Here is an 8,590-nt window from a genome sequence, read left to right as displayed (position 1 = left end):
AACTCAAAATTGGTGAATGAAAATGATGCAAGTTAGGAGGCTCAGCTTTACACATATTTAACTAATATCAATCTGTCTATCTCAAAGTAGGTATGGAACCACTGGAACTGGGTGTGAAACTAGCTACCCTTTTCTCTGTCCTTGTTGCTTCTGTGTGCCCTTTGTGCGTCTATAGCCGCTGCCTTCCCCGCTACTCTTGGCTAGCTTTTTCTTGTGTGGCTTTGTCCGGCTGACTGGGAAAGGTAGTAGTAGCTTTCTGGCTTGGCTGGCTTTGGCTGGTTAGCTTTGCTACTGATGTCCGTAGTGAAACTGGGTTAATCAATCATTGATAGAGCATAGTATAGGGCGCATTCAATGGATGAAACAACTGCCTCTGCCGGTTGTGTCGCTTTCTCTGTTGCTACTGAAATTGTTGGTTGTTATGTTGCTATCTCTACTTCTACTACCTTCGCCTTTGCTTATACGGGTGGAACTCAATCTCCATCTCTATCTACAAAGACTTAGTTCCATCTCCTAAATACTTTATTTACAAAGACTTAGTTCCATCTCCTAAATACTTTATTTACAAAGACTTAGTTCCATCTCCTAAATACTTTAGGGCTAGGGCAAGGACTAGCTACCCCGCAGCCCACCTTGTTTTTGTTCCATCCCCTAAATACTTTAAGGCAGGGACTAGCTACTGCGTAGCCCACCTTGTATCTTTAAGGCAGGGTCTAGCTACTGCGCAGCCCACCTTGTATTTTTATGAAGCATTTTTGGTAATGAATGCTCTTTATAAAACATTAATGAAAACTTTCGGGCCATATATTATAATGCTTACCAAGAAAATTTATATATAAGATTTAAAATTGTTTTGTTTATTTGGAATGGGTAGGGATGTAATTAGAAAATAAAACAAGGTTGTTGGAATTTTATTTTATTATAAGTTTTTTAATAGATTTAATAATTATATTGGTATATTGTTTATTTGTTTAATTTGGTAATATTTTTTTTGGTGATATTGTGGTTTTATGTTTGAGTCAAGAGGTTTATTTTACAACTCATTGTGAAGACTATGTGTAATTATGCTTGTTTCTCTTAAAATAAAAATAAAATATTTTCTAAATAGAAAAACAATGTCGACTATAATAAAAAAGAAAAAATATGATATGCATATTTAATCAGTTGTCTATATGACCTAATATAATTTCATTTAAAATAAAAATAAAATATTTTCTAAATAGAAAAACAATGTCGACTATAATAAAAAAGAAAAAAATATGATATACATATTTAATCCATTGTCTATATGACTTAATATAATTTCATCTAAAGTAATTAGAAGTAAAATAGAAAATAGAATGTGAGTAAGATGTTTAGACCTTATAATTTTCAAAAATATTTTAACTCATGTGTAAAAAGAATAAAATATCCAATGTAAATTATAAATAAAATATTTTTAATCTGAATTAATATTGACATATACTTAAAAATATATTAATAACAAAAAAACCAGTTTAATGTGTGCTCATAAAATGACTCAATGCATATCTTATGTAATCTCTATAACATTCAAAAATACAATTTAAATAATAAAAAAATACATATTGTTTTTTGCACATTAAAATAAGTTTGCACCTAAAGAAATTTGATCCCTCTAGGCTCATGTTAGATTTGTGGTTAAGATTGATCTATGCTAGTTTGTTAATGTGAGATGTTTATGGCATAAATAGTTTGTTAATGTGAAATGTTTATGGCATAAATGGATTCCACAACTTGATAATACATGGAGTATTTGGATTATGTAAATTTCACAATTTAAATTTGTGATTTCCAACAAAATATTGACAAACTTAACCTAAAAATATACCCACAAAAAGACCAAAACATAGAAGATTTAATCTAAAGCGTAAGAATATGTATTTTCTCCTAAAATATAATAGTTTAGACTATCTATTATACATTTTGGAAATTTTTTGGAATCCCAAGTTTGAGTTGTGAACTATCCACAATCAAAATGTCCCATTTTTTTTAGAATATTGAATCTATATATAAAATACAAAATCGAATTTAAACAATAAAGACCAATATTTAACCCTAAAATATTAATCAAAATCTAAAAAAAAATTCTAAATCATATAATTACAAATCATTTATTATATAAATAATAAAATTTCATAAATATTTTCACATAATCACACTTTAAAAATTAAATTATTATTATTATAATTATTACAGCAATATCACTTTCATATTATAAACTTTATAACAACTTTATAGCCATTAATTTTTTCATGACAAAACAAAAATTGATTTATTAAAATCAGAAACCCTTCCCTTGCTAAGATCAGAAGAGAAAGTGTGGCTTCGCAATAAAAAGAGACTCCATGATCAGGAGGATAGTGATTGCAATTGTCAAATTTTTATATGAATCAACATTCGCGGGCCATTATGATATTATCCTTTCGAATGTGGAAAGGGGCGGTCCTTCTTAGGGGACCACGGCGACGAGTATAGGTAATCATGTTGTTCGTTATTATCCATGTGTCTAATTGACCAATCTGCGTTTCAATTGAATCTTTATTTTGATTGAAGTGCATCACATTTAATTTTTTCAATTAGTTTTAATTGAATTTTATGATGTTGTTTCATTTTTTTTAATGAAGATTGTGAGATGTTTCATGTTTTGGGTGGATTCTTCATTCCACTCACTAATTATTATGGATATATAAATAATTTTAATTTTTTATTTCTTTAATTTTTTTTAAAATTAATATATGATATCCATAATAATTTTAATTTTTTATTTATTTATTTTTTTGAAAATTAATATATGATGTTCTAAATATAGAGAATATAAACAAAGGGGTGGAGAAATAGATAGAGAACGAATAAAAATATTTATTAATATTATTATACTTAAAATGCTGAAATGCTCACATTTTTTTCTTTTAACTAAAATCTATAATTTTTTTTAGGAAAACAAAACTTAGAAATTTATTAACATTACAGACAGACGTTTTATACTCAACTTACTGCTCCCTCACTTACACCATATATAATTTTACAAGACTCCGGAAGAGTACATGGTATGGTAGAAAGAATGGTTTCCCGCGTACATGGAATGGGAGAAAGAATTGTATCTCGCGTATCATGGGCATCATTTTAGCTTGGTGAGATATTTTAATGTGAATGTATATAGAGAATATCACATTCAAGAGCTAGTCTTGTAATTTTTATATTTGAATGAATATAATATAATTTCATTCAAGAATTAGCTTCATAGATATAAAATTTGAATGAGTGTAACCATTTATATATTACATGTCCATGGAATAAGTAATTATATTTTATAAAATTTGCTTAAAAATAAAGCATGGGCATTGAAAGTTAAATATATACTTTGTGAGTTTTTTATTAGCCATGCGTATTCAAGTATCATGCATTAATATTAATATAAAAATGGTAACAAGGGAAAACAAGTCATTGGGAGTAGGAGAATGGTGCATGTCTTTATTTAATGTATCTAGTTGGAGTTACATCACTCAAGCTCACTATGAGAATATAAACGTTAGTTTGGATGATGATCTATTGATTACCACTAAACACACATGTATAATTAGCAACTATTTTTTAGTTACGAATGTTATGGTTGATGAACGACCTCAAAATACCCTCTCCCTAGAGATCTATCCCTCTGCCTATTATGAGAGCATGGACAATGTGGCCCCATTTCAAAATTCAACAAGTTCTTCACACAATTCAAAGAATATGCATCAATATTCTTAAAATGAAAAAAAACATGTGAGCATAGGCTCACCCCAATCCTCTAGACCTAAGATTCAACTCAACATCCTCTAGGCTATTAATAAACTCCATAATAACACCTATAGCATAGGAGAATTTTACAGTGAGGAAACACGGTGAATTGCAGGAAAGGGAGAGAACAAGCATTATGAGCTCTAAGAAAATGTACCTTCATAAGTAAGAATTGATATTTCACTTGAACTTATGCATGTTTGAGTAGTACTTGCAATTATCCTTCCTTCCTTATGCAAGTAAGTTTACTTATATCCAAGATTCCTTTTTTCTTTCTTCTTTTGTTATAGTGTACTTATTTAGAAATATAAAAAGAATTGGAAAAATATGAGTTTCAAATTATGTTTAACAATTTTAAAGCCATAAAAGAAATGAAGATAATATGGATACAAAGTTTCCATCTAGAAGAGGTGCAAAAGTAACTTACTTGGTTTCTTCATATTTTGGGGTAGGGAGGCTTACATATTTTGAAGTTGTATTAGCTATGGATGTACTTCTTGTATCCATGAAATCCAAGAACGTCTTGGCTCTCATTTTTTCATCCATATTCTTCAATGAATACTTATCCCTCAAAGCGTATGTTTTGTACATAATTGATGTAGTGTCTCTTGAAGAAGATGAACCAATTGATTTCCACTTCTTCCTCGAAGTGGTAGATGATGTCTCCTCCAATGCTACTTCTAGATTAGAACACATATATCTTTGCAAGGCATCCCAATATCTTCAAAATACATCATGGATGTTGAGGAGTCTGTGAAAAACTCTTAGGGGTAGCCTTGGATTCATTATAGCGGAGAGATAAATCAATAGTTTATGATATTTCTTGTACACTACAACGTTTGTAGGATATCCTATACAAAGATTGACATGATATTGTAAATTAAACTATAAATCCATCATTATATAAATTATGGTAATCAAGGATTCACAAACCCTCATAAATATTAAAAATTGGAAATCACACAACAACCCATTCATACACACACACTTACCTTCCAAATTCACACTTTAGTACATAATTCATTCTTAGTTGTTTCATAAAACATAATTATGATGTATGATGTTGTGCAACATGCAGATTGCTTGGAATGAGTCACTTTCCAAGACAATGAAGAGAAAAAGATGGATGGAATTCATTCTCAAAATTGTTTGGCTACAAGCCAACACCTTTAGATTTTGAGGTAGTGAGGCCCGATGTAAAGGAGGGGATAACATATTTCTATGCCCACTGCATTGATTTGTGGTACAACAGAAATGATCAATGTTAGAACAATGAATATTATGATTGTACATGGATGATTTAATTTTTTTTTTAGAATTTTATATTTAAAAAATATTTTTTAAACCTAAGAAATAAAGAAAAATATTTGATGTAATCTATAGAGGAATTAAGTCCCATTATACATTATGAACTAATAGAAAATTAAATAAATGGAAATGAAAAATGAAAATTTTAATTTTAATTTAAAAAAAATCAACAATTTAACCTTAACCAAAGTTTGGATATAGATCGCATTACATTGAATTAATATCAAGTCAAAAAACCTTGACCACAAGGGGAAAAATATAGTTCCTAGTGGAGATAACGATTAATAAAAATGAATAATTCATTTTTCCTATATATGATAATGCCTACCAACTCATATAATAACATAATTTAACATTCCTTGATGGGGGTGGGCACAAAGAACAAAGAGGTGTCTCTTGGGGTGAGCCCACCACCCTACCAACATGATGGGAATTAAAGGAGAGGGGGAGTTTCTCAGCCCCATCGTGTATTTGCATGCAGTGAAACTAATGGCCATTAAATTGATGCAGAGGGTGGTGGGAAGAGAATTAAACCTAGAGTTGAGCGATTGAGGATGGATGTAGAGGGAGGTCAAGGAGTCGACCTCGCTGCTGCTGGTGTCTGAGCTCGACTCCTATGATGAGAACTCTGTTCTTTGTCTAGGGCCCAATAAGAAGTGGAGAGTAGTGAAAGTCTGTCGAGGAGGTGGGAATTCATAGAAGAAGCTAGTAATTGGTAATGAAAGTTGGTTGTCATCCCTCCCTACCAATTCTAGTTTGACTGCTTAGGTTTTGTTCTTTATGGATTTTCTTTGTTTGTATGTCACTCTACCTTATAATGTCAGGATTGGTCTATTCAATCTATTAGTTAAATATGATGTGTTGGGATCTATGGTTGATTCAACAGAAATTGGTCATTGTTCTAGTTATTACTAGTTTGACGTTTTAGGGTTATTTCCCAGTTGACAAGTTTTTGAAAGTTATGCTTAATTTTTTCATGTCGGTACCTGAAACTTCAACCACTTGGTTTAAAAAGAGGGGTATGAGATTCCTTGTACACTAAAATGTTTGTAGGATATCTGATACAAAGATTGACATGAAATTGTAAATTAAACTATAAATCCATCATTACATAAATTATGGTAATCAAGGATTCACAGACCCTCATAAATATTAAAAATTGGAAATCACACAATAACCCATTCATGCACAAGTACTTACCTTCCAAATTCACACTTTAGTACATAATTCATTCTTAATTGTTCTATTAAACATAATTATGGTGTATGATGTCGTGCAACATGTAGATTGCTAGGAATGGGTCAATTTCAAAGACAATGAAGACAAAAAGATGGATGTAATTCATTCTCAAAATTGCTTGGCTACAAGTCAGCTCCTTTAGCTTTTAAGGCAGTGAGGCCCAATGTAAAGGATGGAATAACATATTTATACACCCACTGCATTAATTTTTGGTAACACAGAAATGATCAATGTTAGAACAATGAATATTATGATTGTACATAGATGATTTTTTTTTTCTTTAGAAAATTTTATTTAAAAATTAATTTTTAAACCTAACAAATAAAGAAAATATTTGATGTAATCTATGGAGGAATTATGTCCCATTATATGTTATGAACTAATAAAAAATTTAAATAAATCAAAATGAAAAATGAAATTTTTTATTTTAATTTAAAAAAAAATCAACAATTTAACCTTAACCAAAGTTTGGATATTGATCACATTCCATTGAATTAATATCAAGTCAAGAAACCTTGACTGCAAGGGGAAAACTAAAATTCCTAGTGGAGATAAATACAAATAATTCATTTTTCCTATATATGATAATGCCTACCAACTCATATAATAACATAATTTACCATTCCTTGATGGGGGTGGGTAAAAAGAACAAAGAAGTGTCTCTTTGGGCGAGCCTGCCACCCTATCGACGTGATGGGAATTAAAGGGTAGGGGGAGTTGCTCACCCCCATCGTGTATTTTCATGCGTTGAAACTAATGGCCATTAACTTGATGCAGAGTGTAGTGGGGAGAGACTTAAACCTAGAATTGAGTGATGGAGTGGTCTAGAGAGAGGTCAAGGAGTCGACCTCCTTGCTACTAGTGTCTAAGCTTGACTCCTATGATGAGAACTCTGTGCTTTGTTCAGGGCCCAATAAGAAGTGGAGAGCAGTGAAAGTCTGTCGAGGAGGTGGGAATTCGTAGAAGAAGCTAGTAATTGGTAATGAAAGTTGATTGTCATCCCTCCTTGTCAATTCTGGTTTTGCTGCTTAGGTTTTGTTCTTTATGAATTTTATTTGTTTGTATGTCACTCCACCTTATAATGTTAGGATTGGTCTAGTAAATCTATTAGTTAAATATGGTGTGTTGGGATCTATGATTGATTCAACATAAATTGGTCATTATTCTAGTTATTACTAGTTTGAGGTTTTAGGGTTATTTCCCAGTCGAAAAGTTTTTGAAAGTTATGCTTAATTTGTTCATGTTGGTACCTGAAGCTCCAACCACTTGGTTTAAAAAGAGGGGTATGAGATTCTGTTGTAGCAGCGACAGCCACCCTCCAAAATTTTGGCTTGCATGAAAATTTTAGAGCCTACCTTGGATCCTGTGATCAATCATCCTTGGTCACTTGTTGGTAAGCTGATGATCTCAAGCTTCCCCTCCTTGATCTTAAGAGTTGTTCATGTTCTCATCTTTATGCAGCATGTGTCATCTTTGGGCATAGGGATTGTTGTTTGTCATGCAAAGGGAATGTTGTTTTGCTTCAAGGGAAAGCATGCACACATGAGTTGTTATCATCACATAGACATGTTTCACACTCACTTCACGCACTCTTGTCACGAAGGTTGTTGCATCAATCAGAGTATGTTTTATACATTTTGGATGGTCTATGTTGCATCACTAAGTGTTCGTGTGCGATCACAGTCAAGTCTTATTGATGTTTACAAATGTTTCACTGATCTCACACTTAGCCAATTTCCTAAGCAACTTAGCCTCATTCAGCCTCCTGGAAATGTGCACTTTACTTCTGCAACCATCAAGCTTCCTCCATTTCCTCCTGGAACTCCATAGTGCATAGAGACCCCAACATCCCTTGGCATCCAAAAACTGCGCAATGGTTTCCCCTAGTGTCTTTCCCCACTCAGAACCCGTTGTCTCCAGAAATTGCGTAGTATTATCCCTCAGTTGCTCAGTCTACCTTGCAACCTGAAACTGCGCAGATGTGTCCTCCTAGAACCCATCCCGCGGTAGTGCCTTGCATCCATAAAATGCGCATTATTTCCTCTCAGCTGCCCGGGTTTCATTGCACTCAGAAATTTCATAGAGGTGTCCTCCCAGGACCCCCATCCCGTAGGAGTGTCCTGTGCCTCAAAATTGCGCAGTGTTGTCCAATATTCCCTGTTTGTCTTGCATTTAGAAACTACGCGGATGGGCCTCCCAGGGCCTCATTCTAGCAACAATAACTATCCAATGAAGCTACGATGAT

This window comes from Pinus tabuliformis, chromosome 4_2, assembly GCF_031772625.1.
Source record: "Pinus tabuliformis cultivar Carrire ecotype Pingquan chromosome 4_2, CPIR1, whole genome shotgun sequence".
NCBI classification, from domain to species: domain Eukaryota; kingdom Viridiplantae; phylum Streptophyta; class Pinopsida; order Pinales; family Pinaceae; genus Pinus; species Pinus tabuliformis.
The sequence above is the reverse complement of the archived record's forward strand: the minus strand, read 5'-3'. Positions refer to the sequence as shown.